The sequence below is a fragment of the Hyla sarda genome, chromosome 6 (genome assembly GCF_029499605.1).
Source record: "Hyla sarda isolate aHylSar1 chromosome 6, aHylSar1.hap1, whole genome shotgun sequence".
Taxonomy (NCBI): Eukaryota; Metazoa; Chordata; class Amphibia; order Anura; family Hylidae; genus Hyla; species Hyla sarda.
The window spans coordinates 189,049,246-189,075,447 of NC_079194.1; the positions used below are offsets into that span (position 1 = coordinate 189,049,246).

A 26,202-nucleotide genomic window follows, 5' to 3' on the forward strand; every position below is an offset into this window, starting at 1 on the left:
GATCCAGTCCAGTAATGTAGTGTGCTAGAGGGTTCAGCTAAGGCAAGGTTCTCAGAAATAGGGCTTGTTGTAGAAGAGAACAACTTCCTTTATATTGTGAGTTCTTATTCCATGTTGCTACCGTTCTCTTGTCTGTGTGGAAACAACATTGACCTGTCCGAAGTGATAGTTCTAGAAGATTCCCTTACCACCTAGAATGTGTTGTAACTGCCAAGATTCTGTGCCCACTATAATTGAAGTAACTGAAGTAAAAAAAGTAGTCTTCTTCTTCCTAGGCATGGTATGTGACTGTATTTAAAGGAGAATTCACAACTACAATATTGTAAAACACATGAATGCTTTGTCCTCTAGAGCAAGAATGCTTCTTGGTAGCCTTTGTCTACTCTAAATGATAACTACAGGGGTAACCATGGAGACACACAGGTCTGCATGGGAACTGCAGACTCATATAGGCCCTCTCTGACCCACGTGCCTCTTATCCTCATTGTGTTATACTAAGAAAAACTGCAATTTTACCATTTGTTCTTTTCGGCCAAGTCCCAGCTTTGAACTGAGTTGATCTGGCACTTAAAAGCTCCACATCGTCTGTTTTCTTTTATGTGTACAATATTTTGTACAAGGGGACATTTTATGACTAATAATTTCATTATAGATGTCTAGATGAACCGGTTACAAAAAGTGCAAGCTGCGTATCAGTTATATCTGCCAGTTTGATAGAGTTCTACCACTTCATACAGTACACGTCTCAGTCATCAAGATGTTACCTTATCTATATTCATAAATATATTTTATCAGCTCCTGAGCCCCAATGTAAAAAAGAGTGCTCCCTAACTATTACATGTAATTTACAGTATTGATCTCTTTATATGGGACGTGGGACCTTTTAGCCCTCCTTAGACTCCTAGACCTCGGTCTGATATTAAGATTTACACCGTCTATACTCATGTTCCATCATGTGTTTGGGTGTTAAAATAATAACTTCTAGCAGATACATAGCTACACTTTTCTTCACCTGGAGCCAAGGTTATGTTTACTGTCCCAATGTTTTATTTCAATATGCTAACTAGGGCAGAGTGGCTTGTTGTAGCCTACACTGGCACCCTGTGCTAGAGCATATGCACTAGCAGCAAGTCCCTGGCTTGGTCTCCATATCACTCCAGATCTTAGTAATTATAGTAATAACCATTCATCAATAAGCTCTTTAATTTGCATTTAATTGAATCTTGATATTTTGATTGCTTTATGAGCATCATCTAGCATGGGTCCTACCTTATGAAGAACACTCTTGGGCACTGCCTCATTTACTGACCTTTCAGACTTTCCCTTGGAGGTTGTATACATACTGGCTAGTGTTGCTCGCGAATATTCGCAATGCGAATTTTATTCGCGAATATCGCATATTCGCGAATTCGCGAATGTTCGCGAATATAGCACTATATATTAGTAATTACGAATATTCGTTTTTATTTATTTTTTTCGTTTTTTTTTTTTCGTTTTTTTTTATCACAGTACACATCACAGTGATCATCCCTCTCTGCTTCCACCTTGTGTGGAGTAATGAAGGCTCTAATACTACTGTGTGAGACTGGCGTGCAAATTTTCGCATATGCGAAAATGTGCATATGCTAATTTTATATATGCTAATTTTCGCATATGCTAATTTGCGCATACGCAAATTTTTGTATATGCGAAAATAAATGTGAATATTACGAATATGCGAATTTAGCGAATATATGATGAATATTCTTCCATATATTCGCGAATATTCGCGAATTTGAATATGGCCTATGCCGCTCAACACTAATACTGGCATGCTTGGTGATGTAGGATCCCTATGCACTTATCATACACTAAGTTTTAGCCAGAGCTCTTTATTTGACATACAGTTGGCTAAACCAGTCACATGAAAATGGGAAATAGACAGTTTGTTTGCCCCATGGGTGGTTTAAATCTACAAAACTCTTCTTTTTCTGTTAGCTGACACAAGAGATAGGGATAAACCCAAAGGCCTGGCAGCCCCTACTTCCTTCATGAATGGGGTGTGAGGATCAAATAAGGTACATTCTATACTATGTTGTGGCAGACATAACTAGCATTCATGATTGGATAGCATTTTAAATAGCTCTTCTTATAGCAAAAATATTTTTGAAATAAAGATTCACTTAAGATTGTGAGTTTCTATGGATAAAGGTAAACATGTGTGGTTTACATGGATATGGGGGAAGCAGCAGGTGGCAGAGAATAGAGAAAGTTCCATTATATCGATATAGAAGTTTACATACAGCTAAAAGGCATTTCAAAGAATGATGATCAGAGTGCTCACCATACGGGTACAGTGGAGCTTTATTCCATGATGGCTACAATGGTAAGCAACATCAAAGAGTACAGCGCTACACAGGCAGGAACGTCTCATCAGGCCCACCCAGTAAAGACGGTCTTGCATGTGTGTCTCAGCACCCTATAATGTTGCTTACCGTTGTAGCCATCATGAAATAAAGCTCTACTCTGCCTGTATGGTGAGTGCTCCAATCATCTTTCTTTTAAATGCTTTGTACATGAACTCTTTTTGGTTGTTTGGCCTCTTCCACTTTATATCTAGCCTGAACAGCAGTGTAGACTGTGCCCGGTTTCACCTTGTCTTTCAGTGATAAAGCTAAAAGGTTCTAAAAATGTTGCATAGGTATGAACATTTAGCAATTACTTAGTTCTTTTATGCCTGGTAAGGATGAACATACCCTAAAGATTACATCTTCAGTTGCCACAGGGCACAAGAAAAAGAAGACCTCTACTTATATCGACCTATCTCTTCAATTTCTCCATGTTAGCCAACAAGGGAAATAGGAACAGACCCTTAAATTTTACAATGGATAAGGGGACAAGCAAGGTACGAAGTGATTAAAATTGCTCTTCCTTTGAAAAACTCCCTGTAACTTGTGAGCTTCTATGGACAAAGGCAAAACCATTACTTTCACTCTATTTTGATGGAAAGCTATGTGGGCCACAAAGATTTGAGGTGAATTGTAGGTAGCAGAGCACAGAGAGTGTTATTTTCTCCTCTATATAGAACTTCATTGCTCCTTTTTGTGTGAATGAAAGCAGTCGATCAACTGAATCAGCAGAAGATTTTATCAAAGCTGTTAATAGTATTGTAATGAATTCGGAGATGAAGCGGAAGAAATCAATGCGGAGGAAGTATGTGGATTAGAGCTTTAAAAGCTGTCTGTTGGAGTATGACTGAGAATATACGTTCCTGTGATGCACATACATAGCACAAGCAGAGAATACGGCCTTTGCTGAAGATTGGTAGGATGTGAAAAGTGCTTATTTATGGACAAAGCTTTTACTTTCTACAGAATGGGAAGAGAGGGAGAATGAGGGTGAGAGAGGGCTCACATTACCGTCCAGTAACTCCTGATTTATAGTGTTCTTATGGTTTTAATTAGACTTTGTTTAATTTGTGCTGGATACTAAAATGCTCTAAAAACATCAACTAGATAATGAAACTTTTCTATAGCTGTGTTATTTCATCCTTGGTGTGGGTAAACATACCACAGAGGAAGCTTTTTCAGCTGTTCTGGAGCAATGGACATGGGGGGGGTGATTTGAATTTTTAATAACAGGTTCCCTACTTGGCATGATGGACACCCACAGGGTAGCATGTTGCGGAAATTTATATCTGCTGTAGTAATCAAATATACCTATTGTCAAGTAAGGGTAAAGCTCAAAAGAAGTTTTTACCATGTGAAATTACAGTTTTTAATAGGCACTAAGCAGTGGGAAGGTTTGCTGGGAGATGTTGTTCCACCTACCATTACTGCAGAACTTGAAGAACTGTAGCAGCTACAATTTTCTTTCCTCCATAAATATGCAAAATTATAAGAGCACCAATATTGTGTCTTGGGTGTGCCTAAAAAAATTACTTTTAATGTAGACTATTTAAAATATTACATAACTTTTAAAGGAAATCTGTCATCAGAATAACACGCACTAAACCTGTTACACAGGCTTGTAGTGCGGGTGATCCTGATTAAAACGCTCCTTAACTGGTCAAAAATGGTTCAGCGCTTCTTAAGATATCTATATTTTTAGTTTTCTGTTATTCCCTGGCTTGGCACTCACTGGGAGGTGTTATCATCTGGGACTCGGCCACACGTCATTCTAGCTGGGCGGAGCTGCCGCCCGGCTCATAAATTTTCATGAACTTATCCTCCTGGTCTAATTCTTCTTTCTCGGTCTGGTGTGGAGGGCCGCGCATGCGCCGCGTTCCGTACACCCGGAAGCGGCGTTCTCCCCCCGGCTTCACTCAAGCTGCGGCCCTATACAAGTAAGAAGACGGGCTGCATGAGTGAAAAGCCAGGGGTGGGAGGAAGGGAGGGACGGAGGGTGTATTTATTCACAAACAGACCGAGAAAGAAGAATTAGACCAGGAGGATAAGTTCATGAATATTCATGAGCCGGGTGGCAGAATGACGTGTGGCCGAGTCCCAGATGATAACACCTCCCACTGAGTCCCAAGCCAGGGAATAACAGAAAACTAAAAATATAGATATCTTAAGAAGCGCTGAACCATTTTTAACCAGGTAAGGAGCGTTTTAATCAGGATCACCCGCACTACAAGCCTGTGTAACAGGTTTAGTGCGGGTGATTCTGATGACAGATTTCCTTTAAGTGTACTTGTGTTAACAATCACCACAAATAACCAGGGATGTCATTGGTGCATATAAAGGAGGCCCAGGTGGGCTCTGCTTGGCCTTGCCAGCCCAACTTAGACTCACATGCATCAACTACTCCCACCAATTAGAGCCGCCCACACGTTTCTGCCAATAATTTTAATGGCGTCATCAGGGAGGTTCACAGATTGGTTTATATAGACATCACAAGATAAATGTAAAATGTATAATATCACAAATATCACTATTGAGTTCCATATATTAGGCAACAGAAATATTCAGGTCTCTCCCTAAGTTCCCGTAAGGAAAAAGATAGGGCCATGTACGATGCCTGTGAAATAAATGTAACTGTCCCTAGAGAACTCCAGTGTGTCCAGGATAACCGGTCTGGTCCACTCACGGTTTCCTGCTCCGGACGGGTCTCACACAACCTGCTGTAGTGCAGGGAGCTGCTAACTCGTAGCTCTGCTCGCTCGGTGAAGCGAGGTGCCTATTGTCAAGTAAGGGTAAAGCTCAAAAGAAGTTTTTACTATGTGAAATTACAGTTTTTAATAGGCCCTAAGCAGTGGGAAGGTTTGGTGGGAGATGTTGTTCCACCTATCATTACTGCAGAACTTGAAGAACTGTAGTAACTACAATTTTCTTTTCCCCATAAATATGACCATGCTGCTTGCTAATAGTAAAAAAAAAAAAGCCTGTACTTATCTCCCACACTCCCCCTCAGTTTCTGTTATCACAGTGTTCAGTCTCTGCAGTGCTTCACTTCCCATTGCTATGGGTAACACATCACATTGCCATTTAGCCACTCACTGGCTGAGGCGGGACACCACTGTACCATGTGGTTGGCTTAGCAGCAATGTGGTGTGTCTGCCAAAACATCGGGAAGTAAAGTGTGGCAGAGATGGAAGCACAGAAGGTAATTACAGGCTTTTTACTTTTAGCAGGCAGCCTGTTAAATAAAAAAATTTAAAAAAATTGCCAGACAACCTCTTTAAGGTGTCCATAAACAATATGTAACTTTTGGCTTATTCCACCAAATGTGAAGGGACCAATTGACTATATATTGTGTCAGGTGTCACAGGACTCTCCCCAGCAGGTAATAGGAAAAAGAATAGCTGGGCAAATTAGATTTCAGCCTGTCCAATCCTTTGTCCCTCCAAGGCATAAACCACTGTCACTGAAAAAAAAAGCATCTTTATGGTTTTCATGCAATTAAGACATTTCTGATATAAGACATGACATTAGACATTTCAGTTCCACGTGACATGACCATTGGTTCTCCTGGAGTGTTAGTAAAAGGTAAGCTACTTAAAGCCGGGTGTTCTGGTAGGACAACCACTTTTTAACAGAGATTGCAAGCCATTTCTAAATGCATTCATCAAACCAATGGGCTATGATAGAACAACTGACAGATGTTTTTTGTTTTTTTTCTCAAATTTTATTTACACATTGTTACACTTTGTGTTATCTTCTAGATCTGGATGACCAACATGAAGGCCACCATCACTGTACCCATTATGGTTGTCAGCTCCTCTGGCTAACGTTTCTGTTGCTGCAAAACTAGGCACCAGGATGTATATAGGGGGCCACACAGCAGGGAACATCACATGTGCTGCAAATGGTGTTTGTGTTCCATACAACATTCTATAATGTCGATATTGGGGGGAGATTTATCAAAACCTGTCTAGAGGAAAAGTTGCCCAGTTACCCATAGCAACCAATCAGATCGCTTCTTTAATTCTTCACAGGCCTTGTTAAAAATGAAAGAAGCAATCTGGTTGCTCTGGGCAACTGCACTGCTCTTCCTCTACACAGGTTTTTATTAATCTCCTCCATTCTTCCCAATAAATCCTTTCTTAAAACATCTTACATGCTAAATGAATAATACTTTGCATGTTGTAGTTTTATTTCCACCAAAAAAACTAATTTCCACCAATGCAAATAATCCTGGGGGATTAATATGTACTCTTGGTATACCGGCAGGAAAAATATATGGTAAACCCCCATCTCATTAACATAAACAGATACAATTATCTATAACACACTCTTATCACTAGATAATGCAATCCTTTGTTTGTTTCTATTAAAAGACGACCCGTTTAGCAAGTTTTACATTAGGAGTTATATGTTTAGGTTGGGAGTGGGACATTAAGAAAATCAGTATAGAAAATCTATGTTCATCAAAATATGAGCACGGGTCAAATCAGTTGTCTATTTCAGCTATTTCTATTTCTATTGCCACACTCTTTGAGTGATATTTTGCCCTAAGGCTGGGTTCACACTGCCTTTTCTTTTTATGTTTCATTTACACTTTTTTATACCCTGCAAAACATATAAAAGGCTGTGAAAATAGATTCGGCTGTATGGCGTAAACTATATAAAAAAAAATAGGATGCAATGTACATGGTTTTTTAAATATTTTTGATGGACACAATAGTGCAGACTACTATGCTATAGTATAAGCAAAATAATAAAATAATGATGCAGAAACCAGTGAAGCGTAGGCAAATGGAAATATTGTTTGCTGAGGTTACACCATAGAACATCAATATTTACATTTATCAATGATCTTGATGATCGGTGCTCCTTTAATAAGCCTTTACATGGCTCAATCAATTCGGAATGCAAAAACCTTTGCAAGATAATTAATGCATCCTGCCTACACATCACTGATGTAGGCAGTAGGGGTACTTCTCTGGAAACCTTTATTTATTTATTTATTTATTTTTAAATCAACTGGTGCCAGAAAGTTAGACAGATTTGTAAATTACTTATATTTAAAAATCTTAATCCTTCCAGTACTTATCACCTGTTATATGCTCCTCAGGAAGTTCTTTACTTTTTTAATTTCCTTTCTCTCTGACCACAGTGCTTGCTGCTTACACCTGTCCATTTTAGGAACTGTCCAGTGTAGGAGCAAATCCCCATAGCAAACCTATCCTGCTCTGGACAATTCCTGACATGGTGAGTGGTGTCAGCAGCGAGCACTGTGGTTAGACAGAAAGGAAATTCAAAAGGAAAAGAACTTCCTCTGTAGTATACAGCAACTGATAAGTACTGGAAGGATTAAGATTTTTAAATAGAAGTAATTTACAAATCTGTTTAACTTTCTGGCATCAGTTAATTTAAAAAAAAAAATGTTTTCCAGCGGAGTACCCCTTTAAGGAGGATTTTATTGGCCACACAAAAGATGTGATCACTGATGCTGATTGCTGGGCCTTTTAGGGTACTTTTACATGCAGTGCTATCGGCTGCAACTAGCACTGCAATATTCATTTCTGGCTGGCCCTGGAGTTGTCACTTGTACAAATGTATCCCTCAATTATTGGTAAATATCCAGCATTAGCAATGGCCACCAGTGCTGGTTACTCCCTGATAATTACAGGCTGCATCTGGACTTGCCACACTAGCCACGGCTGCTAACATTGAGTGTTTAGAACATCCTATGGGGATCTATAATGAACCATAGCTATCCCATTAACCAACAATCCTAATGGCTTTAAGCTTTAAATATGGGTGAAAGCTAAAAGTAAATTTATAGCCAACACCCTGTGGGGCGACAGAGACTTGGCTTCCTGCTAAGGAGGACTAAACAGATAGAGAGATGTAAAGTTCCCTGTTAGACCAAAGACATCACATACAAATTACAAATGTAGTGTGCGGATGTAGCAAACCTAATTTTGATGTTTAAGTCTTTGATTCTGCTCAGTGATGACTTTCTGAGTTTCTGTCATGCGGAAGATTTGCCTGGAGTGCTATGGAAATCTGAAGATATAATATTGTGATATTACAACATCAAGGTCTGACGGAGGGTCAGCTGGGGTTGGATTGATGCTCTTGCATCCGGCAGCCCATTGGCATTACATACAGTAAATGTAACTTACTTTTTCTACTTTTTTTTTTTTTTGGTTGAGGCCTTGAGCATCTAAAATTGTCACCAATTCTCTTTGAAAGCCTAAAATTTCCAGAATGCTGAACTTTTTAATGAGAACTCGGAGGCGCTTCCTTGCACTAATGAAGGCAAGCATTTCATTGGTTGTGTCAGATCTTCCATTAAAATAATCCTCCAGGCTTGTACTTCTTAAATATATGACACTCTCACTGCACTGTAACTTATATGTCTGTAAACTGCCTGTTAACCTCACCAATTTCATTGCCCTGACACCTAGAGGGCATAATGTAATCAAAAACTCTTCTCACTGCTTTGACACACAATGAGCTTTTAACTGCTGGGGATAAGAAGTGTAGCAGCATTTGATCATTATTGTATAATACACGTTCTGTATAGATATTAGTTGCCTTTGATTTGTGGAAATGTTGATGATTGATAGAAAGATTTGGAAGCTTTATAGATGTAGCAGAGCTGAATTTGTCTTTTTAAGACTTCATTGCACACTGGATAGCTCATTGAGTTAAAGTATTGGGTATACCTGCAGATGGATCTAAAATCAAAGAACATACATTATTCCATTATGAGGAGTTGGACAAATGACCAACATGATTTTTAAAATTATAGCTTCACTAAACCAAGTAGGTAAATACTTAATTTACCCTAACTCCCCAATTCAGTTTTGGAAATACCTTTTGGAAATGCAAGCATTCAGTTCCTCTGTATAGACTCCTAATCCCTATCGGTACTCTTCTGTCATGTGACCAGACCTGGTGCCTGTATTTTACATCACAAATAGAGAAACACAGCCGCACATCCACCATTTGTATTTTTGATTTACTTGCTTCTCAGCATAATTTAAAAAACTAACAGGTTGTTAGTATACATTTTGATCAAAAAGTACAAGCCCACTCGCCACGTCAAGGCCACCTAGTCAGAGTGGGTCCCTAACCTAACATTGGCGTAGTGCCGGGTGGCGACCACTGCCTGACACGATGCTCACAGTGGGAGTGACCCAGTGGGAGTGAACACCTACCGTGTGCCCCCTACCAGAGGGCTGGAAGAATATAAGGAGGAACCCCTATGCAGTCTCCTGCATAGATCAAAATACAAATGGTGGATCTGCGGCTATGTTTCTCTATTTGTGCTATATTTTACATACTTGTGACACTCATCGCTGTGCAAGAAAATGACTGTAGTATCAGATAATTTCTGAATCAAAATGAAGAAATGCTCTTGCAGGAAAAAGGATGACTGCCATAACCCAGCTGCCGGGTGAGATGTGACATGGAACAGGCATTGCCACCTCTCTTTTGAGGTGTAGATTAAGGTCATACAAGGTGTCGGGTGCAGTAATTACCCATTATCCAGGGGTCTGTAAGGCCGTGCTCTGTACTAAAGATGTGGAACAGATTGTCACATATATCACATTACTAGCCACGCTTTTATCATTTTGTACATCTTCACTGCAAGATTCTTTTTAAACAGGAATAGAACACATCAGTTCTGTTTTCTTCTATTATACACTAATGTAGTATAGCTATAGGAATGAAGGCAAAACAACTTTATTTTATCCCAGGGCTCATCAAATACAATTGAATGATAAATTAAGCCCTACTATTTCTCCAGATGCAACACAAACATATCTATCTATTAACATGTCTGTCTGTCCATCAATCATCTGTCTATTTTTCTATCTATCTATCTATCTATCTATCTATCTGTCTGTCTGTCTGTATGTCTATCTATATCTATCTATCTATCTATCTATCTATCTATCTATATATATATATATATATATATATATCCCTCTATCTATCTATCTGTTTGTTTGTTTGTTTGTTTATCTGTTTGTCTATCTATTTATCTGTCTGTCTATCTATCTATCCCTCTATCTATGTTTGTTTGTCTGTTTGTCTATCTATCTATCTGTCCATCTATCTATCTATCAACATATTTATCTATCTCTCATGTCTATCTGTCTATCAATCTATCTAATCTATCTATCTATCTACATATCTGTCTACATCTATCTATCTATCTATCTATCTATCTGTCTGTCTGTCTGTCTGTCTATCTATTTATCTATCTGTCTAACTATCTCTCTCTATATTTGTCTATCTATCTATCCATCTAACTATCTATCTACATATCTGTCTACATACATATTTCTCTATCTATCTATGCATCTATCTGTCTGTCTGTCTATCTATCCATCTATCTATCTATCTATCTATCTATTTGTCTATCTATCTACCTGTCTGTCTACCTACATTTTATCTGTCTATCTGTCTGTCTATCTATCTATCTATCTATCTATCTATCCATCCATCCATTCATTTTACAGTATATCTACAGTATCTATTTTAAAAGCTGGTTAAAGGGATTTGTCCACCAAGAAAATACCAACATTTTTGGATTGTTCCTGGCCACAATTACACTTTTTGAAAAATAGAAGTAGTTAAACTCTTTGCTAAATGTTACATTTCTTATTTATTAATGGGTTTTGTTTTTTATTTAATTGAAAAATACTAATTTTAGACAGGGAAGGGAAGGGATTTTTTCCCTCCCAAACAAGGTGTCGGAAATTCAATATAAAAAATACAGAGTTTTGTAAAGGGTCCTAAAGTGTGATCAATCATATGTACATTCTCTTTCAGAATGTATTGGCTGCTAAATAAAGAAGTCATTTCTACCAGGAGCCATTTCTTAACTAAATACTCGTATCTCCTCCAGTTTGTTTAGGGGGTCTGACAGGTATCTGTATATAATTTGAGGTCAGACTCAAGGTTTCCATTTATGTGTGTTTGTGTTGGGGAGTATGGAATCTGTATTAATTTATTTTGGGGTCTGGGATTTATTGAGGGAGTCTGATGCATGGATGAATGGGTTTAGTCTAGGGCCTTTATTTTATAGTCTGCTCTAGAGTCTGTATTTCTTTACGAAGTCCTGTGTTCATTTGTAGGGTCTACTTTCATTGTTTGTTTTCTTTAGGTTAAATACTTTAACTTAGGGGCCCTACTACAGTTTTTGAAATGTACTATAAACTTCCACTCTCATATAAACTCTGTGAGTCTGCAGATCGTTCTCTTAGACTAAACAGTTTTAGGAGAGGTCATGGTTGGGTGAGCAGGATTCCTGTGCTCAAGTAGGTGGTCTCCACAAAGATGAGCCTGGGAGCCTAATTCTGCTGTCATCTCCTTTCTCTTGAAATTACCAAGAGCCCCTGAATGAAAGGTAGGACTGATAGCGTTATCTCATCCACCTACACAGTCCTCATCCTGCACCATGTCAACTGGTGGCTCTAGATTCTCTGTGACACTTTTCTTTGAGAGAATCCTCCATCTGCCGAGTTTTGCTGCTTTTTATAGAAACCCTTTTCAAATTGAATTTAAAAACTGCCGAGCGAGACTCTGCCTCTTAGTCTGTGACCACTTGACTGCACTTTCAGCTGCAGGAGAAAAATGTGCATGTATATAAATTCAGACAGGAAGACTGGATGCTGTGTGTGGGCCTGTCAGTCCTTAGGCCTTGGGTGACTTCATGTAGAAGTTACTGTAGTGCCTGCTGTCAGCTAATGCATTTCAATTTCAGGTAACTGTTTGATGTGTTTGGGCTAGGCATTGACTAAGTACTGTAGTTTAGCTTCACTTAAAGGGGGGCCACTATTTTTTTGGTATGCCCCTGTTTTAGAGTGTAAGTGCATGATAGAGATAGGGAAGTTAGCTGCATGGGAATGTAGACTTATACAGGGACATGCATTAGTATTAATCATTTTGCAATATTTATTTAATTTGTGCAGAGGTGAGCTTCATTCTTTCAGGCAATCTACTTAGATAGAATGTTTCTCTATGAAAGTACATGTTAGACATTAGCAAAAATCTAAATGAGCCACTTGTTTGCTCATAATTTGCATCCATTGGCTCATTGAGCAAAAGGGCCAGGTGCTAAATACTAATCTTTGTATTACCAAAGGGTAATTTTAGGGCATTCTAAAGGAAGCATCGACTTTGCCATGGAGGAGAATGCTTCTTTTCACATTAGTATAAAAGCTTCCACAGGGTTGTCCTACACTCTTTTGGCTGGCATAGCGAAGAAGGGGCAGCAGAGAAGGTGATGGTGTTATTAAATCCTTCAGAGCATACCCTATGAGATATCTGACCTGATGGTGTTTTAGGTGCCCTTAATAGTGCAAAAAAAAAAAACAGGCACTTGTCTAACACTTGAAGGCACAACTTTAGTATTGGTTCACAAATTGTTCCATGAGTAGAGGCATATGGGAAGATTTAAAAACCTGTGTAGAAGAAGTGTATTTCCAGTAAAACACTACAATTTGCCTATGAGATGAGTCCCTTCATCTTTTTATAATACTGCTGTGTCTCTGTAGTGGGCGCGTCATGTACAGCTTCACAATGAGCAAGGGCCAAGCCGAACAACCATAGGCCCAGCAGCAATGATAGCAAGCTTTCCGTACAGTACCCGGGCTATAGAAAAATCAGTGAACTTAGAATTGTTTTCTTCCTGCTTTTAGTATTTTCTATAATTAGTTTGGCCTTTCTATAGAGTTCATCGCGTCTCGAAAGTGACACAGAAACATTGGAAGCGACATTTTATTCTGCAAAACTTTGAGATAAAAACATTGCGGGTAAAAATGTTCGTGTTTCAACTTCTCATTTACTGTCATGCTCCCTTTGGATTTACATGTTCTAAATCCGAGCATAAAGGACTCAAGTCCCAAGAGTTTGACACTTAGAAAGGATGTGGAACAGGCGAAAGTGTTCACTTCGTCATTTATTTTCACACCATATTTATTGCAAGGAGGTATTGACTGCCCTCATCTCCTTGTAAAATAGAGCTGGCATTAAATTTTAGCAAAAGATCTTCCTGTGTTAATGTTCACAGTTCCAAAACGGAACTCTCTCTACTATACACTCTATCTATCTGTCTATCTATCTATCTTTTGACCCAAACTGAAATTTATCTACTGAACAAACTATCTATCTTTCTATCTATCCAACTATCTATCTATCTATCCTCTGTTTATCTCTAGACCATGTATTGGGTACAATATCTTTAAAATGAGAATTACCCTGAATAGACCATGTACTCTAAGATCTCTATTTCAAAGACTGACATAAAGTAATATGTCTTTAATTTTTTTTCTACTATTTTAGCTTTGATCCCTGCCAGTAATTTCTAGAGCCTTGGGATAATGGATTAATGAGCAGTAATAAATTTGAGTCGTCCATTAGTACCTCATGGACATGTTACCAATATGTTTCCATTTCAGTCTTGAAACCACTTTAGCATCTTATGCCTATGCAATGTTATATCCACAGGGAAGAGGGTTAATAATACAAAAATGTACAGCAAGTAATGGAAAACCACTAGGACCACAGTGATCTGGATGATGAGCATCCGCATATTGATCAAATTCCAATGTATTACTTTAATGGGTATTTTTCAGATAACCCACAGAGTAGTTATCTGTCAATAGCATTGCCCATATATAGTTCAGGATTTTGGAGTCAGCAATGGAATTATCAACTGTAACACATATTAAACAGAGCTGGGCTAAGAGTTTTCTGGGCCTACAGGCAGTAATGGTCATGGGCTCCTTTCTGACCATCATAATACAAATAAACCAGATTAACACCATGCCTCTAAATTGGACTTTGGAGACCACATATTGTAATGCATCAGACTCTGCTCTATGAGACGCTAATGGCCATGAGTCATAAGGCCTTACCTTTATGCCCACATGGTCACCCCTACTGTGTGCCTTTTAAAATACTAAAACTTAGAACCGCCAGAACCACCTAAGGACCTCCTCGTGCATAAGGACTGGCTATGATTATTTCCTTGGCACCAATTAAAACTACAGCCCATAGGATTATTAAAGGGATGGTTTTGCTTAAATTTTTGCCAAATGTAGATAGAACAATCAATGAGAATTTTTTTCTACAAGCATGGGAAAATGGAAGCGCTAAGAGTATCAAATAGACATTTACTTCTTATTGAAAAATTCCTATGTGTGATATGAATTACTTCCACCCCTTTTATCGCTCTAACTGATTAAATACATTGACTCTAGCCAAAAAAAAAATGCCCCTTGGTGCTCAGTATTAGCATTAGGAAACTTTGACCAGATGCAAAGGCATCATAGGCCTAAATGATATGGTAAGAATGTTCTTCACTTTTCATGCCAAGGGTATGGTTGACAGGTTGTGTTCTAGGCATAAACCTGGACCTGGTTCTGAGTGGCTTACTTTAGTTATCATCTCTACTCTGTCAGATTTTTACTATAACAAATAACACAATGTTTGTTTCATCCTTGCGCCCTAAATTGACCTGAGATGAGATGTCAGGTATCTTTTGAGGGTCTTGATAGTGGGTGAGAGCCAGGTGATTTGGGGTAACAAGTCCCAGTGTATTGGGAAAGCACAGAAGAAATCTTGGAGACAGTTGTTACATAGTTACAGAGTCAGTATGGTTGAAAAAAGTAATACGTCCATCAAGTGCAACCAAGAAGTTGAAGGGGAGTATGGTTGTATGAAGTGTGGATGAGGGGAGAGCACAGAGGTCTTAAAGCATCAGAAATTATGTGAGGGATTGTTTTGGGAGATCAGATCACAGATCTATGGAGAGGTTGTGGACGGCTTTGTATGTCATTGTGAACAGTTTACATTGAATTTGTGGGACAGCTAGTAGTCAGTGAAGGGATTGGCACAGGGGAGAGGCAGACGAAAAGTGAGGGGAGAGCAGGCTGGGCAGCAGAGTTAAGGATGGATTGGAGGGGAGAAATAGTGTTTGATGGAAGCCACAGAGTTTCATTATTGAGGCAATGACCATTAATAGAAATATGGGATATTCTTTGAATTGAGTTGAGTGAAGTCGAATTAAAATAATGTACAAAGGCACTGCATATATCTTTTAGTGGTAAGAAACAAATAAGAGGAACAAACAAGAATAGAACAAATCTAAGATCAGTCATCCTCACCAAGCTGAAGTTGATACACTTAGTAGAGTTCTCTAATTTATTTATATATATATATATATATATATATATATATATATATATATATATATATATATCCAAATCTTACACATAGACACAGAGATACATGCAACTTGCACTAAAGGATTGCCAGCATTTTACCTTTTAGGGTCTCTTCATACTTACAGTATCCTGCACATATTTGATCTGCAGGATTTAAAGCTGCAGATTTGAAGCTGTGTTCAGTCATTTAGTTTACATTGAACTCTGCAGCATAAAATCTTCTGCATCAAACCTGCACATGAAAATATGTCCCTTAAAGCCATGTCTATGTAAAAAAAGAAACTGGTTGTTAATAAGATCAATTAAAAAATTAAGTAATAAGAATAGAATTCTAAACCTAAATTCCTATCAGTGATCAGATCCTACAATTGTGTAAATGTCTTGCATTATCCCACACATGGTTTGTTCGTAGTTGTTTTCATGTATTGAATAGGCGTGCATAGAAACAGGCATACAACAGTTACAAAGGTGCCTGAGTTGCAGAAGTATATAGGGGGAGATTTATCAAAACCTGTGCAGAGGAAGAGTGGTGCAGTTGCCCATAGCAACCAATCAGATTGCTTCTTTCATTTTCCACAGGCCTCTTAGAGTCCTGTGGAAAATGAAAGAAGCAATCTGATTGGTTGCTATGGGCAACTGCACCACTCTTCCTCTGCACAGGTTTTGATAAATCTCCCCCATAGACTCTCAAAGCGCAAATGTTTATGTATCATTCACTATTGTTCCAAGCGGTTATGTAGTATAAGAAGGTACCTTTTGAAGAATGCTCCAGTCCAATAACCAAGCAAATGATTTAATGGGAAGGAAAACATTTCCTGGTTATGATGCTGGAGAGAAGGGAAACTCAGCTGCAAGTGTTTTGAGATAAGGCACAAGCCTGCGCCATTACCACGGAGGGAGGAATTGATTAACAGTAGCACACTTCATTAACATTGCTGTTTCTCAATCATAATAATTGGGCCTCTTTTTGAAAACATCGAGTGTAACTGGTTTCATTTCAAGCAAATCAATCTAATGTGCAAAAATTTACATAATTCCCCCTCATTGCATTTATCAGATGGCATACTTTTAAATTACATTGTCTGCATAATCTGTAATCAAAGTGTTAAGAGCACAAAGTATATTCATTTGCTTTGGCTTCTGGTGCGATATTAACATAATATGCTGCATTTTCAATTTTTTATCCTGTGCCCATTATGCCACTTTAATATGACCATTTTGCATGGCATCTAATATACTATGTTTCAACAAACCACCCCAAGCCTCTTATGTTGGTTGTTTACCTGTGATTTGTTTATGTGCTCCAAATTGTGGGCCCGTAATGTCTGCAACCGGGTAATGCGATGGTAAAAAGAGTACTGCAAAAGCCATGTAATTCAGGAATATGAAAGACACAGAATTAAAGGGTTTGGTTGGTTTATGGATAAGGGCATTATACATTCATAGTTGGGATCTTTTTTTCAGGACCCTATTTTTAGCCACAGTTTTTTCTGGAAGACTCAACATTACTCAGCAAGTCCTTTAATTTCAGTGCCCCCCATGCAATGCTTATTTTACTCTGCGGAGAAGCTGCAAAAGAACTGTTCATGTTTTACCAGGTTCCACACCAAATTATAGCTGATTTTTGGGGTACCAAAACAGGGACACCCAACAATCCAGATTGACCACTAGGGACCGTCTAGCAAAAAAAAGGGTTAAATAAAGAATAATATTTACCCCCCCCCCACCCTTACATGTTGTCCTCTTCTGCAAAATTTAATTTGTGTGTGTGTATATATATGTATATGTATATATATATATATATATATATATATATATATATATATATATATTTATTTCTACACATGTATATGCACCACCATCTCACTCTACATGCTACACAAGTGGTCTTCAATCTGTTGCTTTTCAGTGGGCTTAAAACTTTCAAACTGTTCTGGGAACTTTCAAGTAAATGTAATAATTATTCTTTTCATGTGATATATTAGCTGTGATGATGCTCCTTGAAGTCACTATCTTCTACCAAACATATCTTATGGTTGCTTGTATATCGTGCTTGCTCTTAAAGGCAATGTGTCGCCTAGATTATTTTTTACTGATTTAGTACATTATTATGGGGCAGACATATTGCCTGAGCTTCTGCTTTTATCTGTCCATTTAGAGAGATTCTTTTCAGTAGCCATACAAACCTAAGGGGTCACTCATTAACTTATATTAGAGTGTTTTCTAGGCATGCTGTGTGACCCTTGCAGAGGTCATTGAGCAAGAAGGGGGAAGGAGGTGAGCTGTTATCATCACCTCTTGTGAATCATGTTATTTATATGTAGGTGTCGGCATTTATTGTGATTCAACTTCTCCTGATCAGGAAGTCTTAGCTAATTATTAGGCTTAAGAAACTAAAGGGGTTACCAAGTAAACATGTGTGAACATCATTTCTTCACATTAGAGCTAAAGGGAAAATTTGATAGCTAACCCTGTTGGGTAAATTTGATTAAAACATATAATTCTAAAACATAAATAAAGTAAAGTAGAATTAGAATGAAAGTTTAAGGGTGACAGAAAAAAAAACATTGTGCAAAATTGATACTTGACCCTTTTAACTTTCTCTTCTCACCTATAATTCCTTCACCATGTCGTATCTTTCCTGGTTGCTTCACATGGTTAGATGCAGTATGGGTGAGAATGTCTTCTTCAGTGACTAGATTATACCTACATCTCTGCCCCTTACACATTTGATAGCACATTTGTATTCAAAACATGGTCACTTCTGCTTCAGATTTGTATATTTTATTTCTTGAGAGAAGCTAAGCTTGACATGGTGTAGGATCCATTTGGTCATCTTCATAACTATACCATCAAATGTCTTTGCCAAAATATGGTTGTATGAGCATGACCATGGTAGATGTTGATGTCTCACAGGATGCCATTCCCAAGCTTCTAGACCTTTAAAGGGGTACTTCACTGCCCAAGCGATCAGAACATTGTAGGCTGTGGGGGTTGTGATGTCATGGCCATGCCCCTTATGACATCACATCACACCCCCTCAATTAGCGATCAAGTCCTGGAAAAAAGGGTGGGAACTCACCCAAGATTTCTAATACACCCCCCAGTTTGTGAAAAAAAAAAAAAAAAAACTAACAAAAATGTCCAAGCTAAAACTTGACATCCTGCACAGTTCCAGGATTCTTGCAGGCCACAGGCATACAGCTGCCTATGGAGTATAAGAGTGACACACTGTAACAAACCTACTCCACATGTAATCTACTTGCTACTGGGGTGACACACTGTAACAAACCCCCTCTTCATGTAATCTCCTTACTACTGGGGTGACACACTGTAACAAACCTACTCCACATGTAATCTCCTTGCTATTGGGGTGACACACTGTAACAAACCTCCTCCTCCTCATGTAATCACATTACTACTGGGGTGACACACTGTAACACATCTCCTCCTCATGTAATCACCTTACTACTGGGGTGACACACTGTAAAAAATCTCCTCCTCATGTAATCTCCTTACTACTGGGGTGACACACTGTAACAAACCTCCTCCTCACTTAATTACCTTACTATAGGGGTGACACACTGTAACAAACCTCCTCCTCATGTAATCACCTTACTACTGGTGTGACACACTGTAACAAGCCCCCTCTTTATGTAATTTCCTTACTACTGGGGTGACACACTGTAACAAACCTCCTCCTCATGTAATCTTCTTACTACCAGGGTGATACACTGTAGCAAAACTCCTCCTCATGTAATCTCTTTACAACTGGCGTGAGACACTGTAACACACCTCCTCCTCATGTAATCACCTTACTACTGGGGTGACACACTGTAAAAAACCTCCTCCTCATGTCATCTCCTTACTACTTGGGTGACACACTGTAACAAACCTCCTCCTCACTTAATTACCTTACTACTGGGGTGACACACTGTAACAAACCTCCTCCTCATGTAATCACTTTACTACTGGGTTGACACACTGTAACAAACCTCCTCCTCATGTAATCTCCTTACTACTGGGGTGACACACTGTAACAAACCTCCTCCTCATGTAATCATCTTACTACTGGGGTGGCACACTGTAACAAATCTCCTCCACATGTAATCTCCTTACTACTGTGGTGACACACTGTAACAAATCTCCTTCCCTGTAATTACCTTACTGGAGTGACATGTGACCTCTTCTCCAGCTCAGCCCCGCCTCCTCCACAGCATCACACAGGTCCTTTAACCACGATCTTCCCTCTCCTCCACAGCTAAGCTCCGCTCCCAACATGTGATGGTGACATCATCACAGGTCCTACATCTCCAGCATCTAGCAGTCCGGACCAGGAGAGGAGACGGAAGGAGGATAAGAATAATTCAGAGGTCAGTCCTGCAGGACTAATGTAACAGGGACGGCGTTCCTCCTCTGGAAAAAGCAAAGGCATGACACATCCTTAGACTTGCATTGAGGGGGTGTGATGTGATGTCACAAGGGGGTTGGCCATGACATCACGACCCCTGCAGCCCGCAACCAGCAATGTTCTGGACGCTGGAGCAGTGGAGTACCCCTTTAATGAAATAATACTGAAAGGAAAACTGACAGTATTTGAAACTCACATTTTCTCTACACAAGTTGAAGTGCCACAATTGTATTTCCAATAGGTTCTGAGTATTTTGCCTGCAGTTTTTTTCAAGTGTCTGGGGACAATTTTGATGTTTGAATAAGGTGAACTATATCGAAATTGACACTTGGGTTCCCTGTAAAGAAAAGCTGAATATTATGAGATGGTTGTGTTAACAAAGCAATGCCTTCTGGTTAAGAAAAAAATGAGTGTACTGTACATTGCAATTTTTGGTGTCTATCCATTGTGTCATATTACGACTTTATCTGATCTATCTGTTATAATAAATGCATCTAGTTCTTGGAGACTTGAGCATAACTGTACCACATACAAATACAGCTTATTATATACATAAGATAACCAGCAAATCTTTTGTGTCTTTCAGCGTATTTCAATGTTGTTAGTAGGGGTTGGCCATAAAAATTGGACCCCTATCAAGTAATATGTTCTTATGGCTTTATTAGCTATAATAATGGACATTTTAATATATGATTTTACTAGTGGGAATTTATAATCACCACTGGGCAAGTATTCATTTACAAATCCTTGCCAATAACTAGAAAGAATGTTTCTTCTTTTTTTTTTTATATGTCTTTAAATATAATCCTTCTTAAAGGGGTACTCCGCCCCTGGCATCTTATCCCCTATCCAAAGGATAGGGGATAAGATGTTAGATCGCCGGGGTCTCGCTGCTGGGGACCCCCGGGATCCCCGCTGCGGCACCTCACCATCATTACTGCACAGAGCGTGTTCGCTCTGTGCGTAATGACGGGCGATACAGGGCCGGAGCAGCGTGACTTCATGGCTCCGCCCCTCATGACATCACGGCCTGTCCCCTTAATGCAAGTCTATGGCAGGGGGCGTGGCGACTGCCACGCCCCCTCCCATAGACTTGTATTGACGGGGGCGGGCCGTGACGTCACGAGGGGCGGAGCCGTGACGTAACGATGCTCCGGCCCCTGTATTGCCCGTCATTACGTGCAGAGCGATCTCGCTCTGCGCAGTAATGATAGTGGGGTGCTGCAGTAGCGATCCCCGGGGTCCCCAGCAGCGGGACCCCGGCGATCTGACATTTTATCCCCTATCCAAAGGGGATGTCTAGGGGCGGAGTACCCCTTTAAGGGAGGCCGATCCCATATTCACACATATTTTTGATAACATTCCCTCTTTTAATATGTGATGTACCACTTATAGGGCTCTTTTACTCCAATCACCCCCTGTCGTTTACCTGTTGGTTCCTGACATTATTGGAGTACCCATTCCTGTACCAACAATGATGTCACCTCTCTAATATGTCTACTATAGATCAGGCCATGCTGGAAGCTGTAGTTCACAACAGCTTATGAATTATAGGTTATAAATCACTGTGCTGGACATTTGGAAGCAGAGCTGGTAGGGGATATTAAGTGGTTGCCACATTAATATACAGAATTTTTCTCATAATCCAAGGGTTGAAATCACTATTTCCCAGTTGATAAGATTTACAGAACCTTTATAAGTACTTAGAAAGTATATCCAGGGATCACACATTGGTGCTTTGCTGATAAGATGTGAAATCCAATTATCAAGAGACCTGAAGTTATTTTTTTTCTTTACATCTTTCTGAGCTTTCTCCGACAAGTCTGACGAAGACAGCACAGCACTTAAAGGATGGTTCCAGTCCTTGCCGATCAAGCCTTAGGATGATTTCAAATTCTATTTTACCTGAAAGGAGCTTTCTCATATAATAAATGTATTTTAGAATTAATATACTTTATATGACCTATTGATTGTAGAGGGGTGAAAAATCAAATATGTAAACATTTTGATCTAAAATGTTTATTACCACTGACTGCATAGTACCAGTGTGTCAGTACTATTGTCTGGGTTAAATGGGTTAAACTTATATGGTAATTTTATGTTCTGCCGCACTTATGTGACTTTCATCAAGGTACTCCGGTTTCTTACCATGCAAAATCATTGAAGTCCTAGCCTCTAGATCTAGTGGCATTTAATACAAGCCCCATAAAGCCCTCAGACTGCTTTTATTTTCCATCCTGTCCAACTAATATCCCTGAAGACAAAGCTTCAAAAGGAACATTTTAGACTTAGCATCCATATTTACATTTTTTTTTTATGATGCTTAAAAACAAGACTTCTCCTCTGCTGCACTATTTCATGCATTACTAGCCAAGTAATCCATTGCCCTGTGCAGGCAGTGCGATTGTAATAAACAGGCTAGGTTAGAAAGCAGTCCTGACGCTGACTTGGGTCATGCTCCGAATACCGAGTGAGTAGAGCATTGATTCAGAGGAATTTCATTTGAATTAACGTTCCTCGGTTCTTCAAAACAGAAGTCTGTTAAAATTCTCCCTAACCCTCTTCAATGACTCTCTCAATGTATCTGCTCACTCACTTTGCAGTACCGGGAGGACCACATGTATCTTATAGATACTAATGAGACTGCGTAGTCAGAGCATAATAGACTACAAGAGGCTAACATTATTTCATTTAAGCAGTAGTTTCCAACGTACTCTGGCAGACAGGAGGTTAAACACGGAACCTGGGATAACACCTGTTAAAAGACATCACAGCTGCAGTACGGGACGTGTTGCTAAGCAACTTCCGAAATTTACAAGGCAGCCTGCCTAGCTGGGGGAATATAAAAGTTCTCCAAGTGACTACAGGAAACTCTTTTTATTTGACTGCAGATTTTATACCATTGGGGGTGTATTATTATGCAGCTATTTATACCTTACTTTCCAAAGCGATGTGCACTTACATGGCTGGCAGCATGGAGGTAAATGGCTTTGAAATGTACTGAAGACCCCTCGGAAGGGATGATCGGGGGATGCAACTGGAAAGAAGAGAGCCATAAAAAATGTCTCCCCAATATAGTGTTTTATGTGGGTAATTGGAGGTCACAGGGGTCATATTCTTGATCTATAGTTGTCCACTTCTGCTTCTATGATTATAAAACTTTTTCTTTACGTTTATAAAGTCATTATACTGAAATACGACGTGTACTCCAAGGAGAAACTGTTCTTGCTGATTAGACAAAATCAAAGGTTAATTCCGCTCCCATTCCGAAAATTACTAATGTGATTTATGGAGCTGAATCTCCCGGCCCTTCTATAACTAGAGGTCTCTGGATCACTGCTCTTTCTATATGTATCATATGTTCATGAGCAATGTTGTGTTTTGCACATTGGTGTGTTGTGTACTAATAGAGTGCTAATAGAGTACATGGATCTGATGCCATTCTCTTCTCTCCTGTGCACCATTTCTAATATTGTAGCTTAGTAGATTTGGGTGGAATTTCTTCTCTCCTACCTCTGTCAGAGGTTAGGAGTAGTGTTGCTCGCGAATATTCGCAATTCAAATTTTATTAGCAAATATCACATTTTCGCGAATTCGCGAATATTCGCGAATATAGCACTATATTAGAAGTTACGAATATTCGCTTTTTTTTTTCACAGTACACATCACAGTGATCACCCCTCTCTGCTTCCAGCTTGTGTGGTGTAAAGAAGGCTCTAATACTACTGTGTGAGACCACTGGGCGAATATTCACATATGCGAATATTCGCGAATATTGATCCCTTCCTTCTGCTGCTTCTATCAAGTTACACTGGTATACTTGCTATAAAGTTCATAAATTTTCACATATGCGAATTTTCGCATATGCGAATTTTCACATATGCGAAAAAAAAACGAATATTTTGAATATGCGAATTTAGCGAATATATGACGAATATTCGTCCATATATTCGCAAAATATCGTGAATTTGAATATGGCCTATGCTGCTCAACACTAGTTATGAGGTCATGTTCTATTCCATTAGCTTTAATCCAGAGGACCATAGATAACTGAACCTTTTTATGACAGTGCAGTTTTGCATGTCAAAAAGAACATTAATGGACGGATCTCTCACCTGCTGAATAGCTATATTAAAGGTAGGGAGAGAAATGTTTGCACTTTGTAGCTTTCCTTCTATTAATGATACTATAAGATGGCCTCTTTTTTTCCAGGACATGTCCTCCTTTTACAATGTTAAGTGGCTGCCCTGAAGGATTGTTACAGTTTTGTCCTGGTTTCCCGTTGCTCTAGAAACGACCAGTTTGATATTCGGCTATAGTATGTACTTTATATCTATATAGTGTATGTAAAGCAAAGAAGTTGTCCACAGCACTCCAAAATGGTGGATAACAAAGTGTTTATTGCCTCATGGTAGGATACAACGTTTTGACCGTCACCACGGTCTTTTTCAAGCATGCAATGTGACACACACATCCCATTTTTATATGGGTTACATACAAATTACAATCAGTGAACAATAAAGCAGAATAAGTGAAATACATAACAGTGTTGATGCAAAAAATATATGAAAAAACATATCACAGTGAGTACTGTGTCTGACGCAAAGATAATAGAGTGACAACGTTGCTGTAAATTATATACATAAGTGTCCCATGTCGTGTACAGTGTTAAAGACATAATTGCAGTGCAGGTGCATGGTTAAAAGCAATCAAGGGGAAATCCTAATGATCAAACACTCACCCATCTGGAGTCAGTGGCGGCCATTACCTGCCGCCGTGTGTACACACGGCTGTACAGGATTCCGCAGGCTAGACCGGAGCACAGCCAATCACAGGGAGGCGCACACTCGCTGTGCTTCCGGATACCGTGTGCGCCATGTTGCTTGAGGGCAGATAGTGCCCGAAATCGGCGCATGCGCGTCTGGAGGAGATGAGGTTGTGGCGGCCATGTAGGTGTCGGGCATTAGACCCGATGCATGTGTGGATGTTAATGCTGGACAGGGGAGCTGTATATGTGTAGGGATCTTATGAATGGGTGAAAAGTGTGTCATAATATGTGTAGATACAAAATGTAAAAAATGTTGAACATATGTGTTAAAATAAGTTTAGGAGCTGGTGAACACTTGTGTGGGGCGTGTATGGAATGGTTAAAATGAAAAGTGAAGAAGTGATATGGGCAAAGAATATGTGTGTGATGTATGTGAAATCTATGTGAAAAAGAAGGTGTGATATATAGTGTATGTAGCTATATAGCATCTTTTGTAAACTGAAAGAGGAACCTGACAGTAAGTGTTCAGTTTCCCAGCAGCACCACCACTGGACAAATGAAGCATAGCACCATTCCTGTGTAAATGAATAGGTCACTAAGGTAATGTATGAATGCTTTGGGTTTTCCAGAAATGCAAGTTCCTCTGCCGTCTATTACAATGTTTGCCAACCAATGTGTCTCCAGCTGTTGAAAAACTACAACCCCCAGCATGCCCGGACATGCTGGGAGTTGTAGTTTTGCAACAGCTGGAGGAACACTAGTTGGGAAACACTGGTCTATTAACTTACCGAAATTGAGAAATGTTTGTGATTCATCTGCTGATAGCTACAGTGACTCTTATTGTTACTGAATCCCTTCTTTATGTGTAAGATTTTCAGAGGTGTTAAACCGAATGTAAGATTCCTTGTCAAAATAAGGTTTATGAGACTGAAACCTAAATAGCAGCCATTGTAAATGTCACCCTTTTTCTGCAGTTCAGCAGGTTAAATGACACTTCTCATGGGATCTATATGTGAACTGCAATGTGATGTCATATAAAAATCCTTTTCTGTTTTCCCTCTTCTGGTTTCTACACTGCTCAAATCAATCTGCTCAATCACATTTCTGTGAAATCACACTGTCCACTCAGGAAGCAACACTGATTGACAATCAATTTCATATGCTGTTGCGCAAATGGAACCGACAACAGGTGGACATTATAGGCAATTAACAAGACACCCCCCAATAAAGGAGTGGTTCTGCAGGTGGTAACCAAAGACCACTTCTCAGTTCCTATGCTTCCTGGCTGATGTTGTGGTCACTTTTAAATGCTGGCGGTGCTTTCATTCTAGTGGTAGCATGAGACAGAGTCTACAACCCACATATGTGTCTCAGGTAGTGCAGCTCATCCAGGATGGCACATCA

The 26,202-nt window shown here is 39.3% G+C and overlaps 1 protein-coding gene across 2 annotated transcripts in view; it reads left to right on the forward strand.

The window, feature by feature from the left end:
* CDH11 (cadherin 11) overlaps positions 1 to 26,202 on the forward strand; it is a 159,347-nt gene that overhangs the window by 21,081 nt on the left and 112,064 nt on the right. The gene's annotated exons all lie outside the window — the stretch shown is intronic.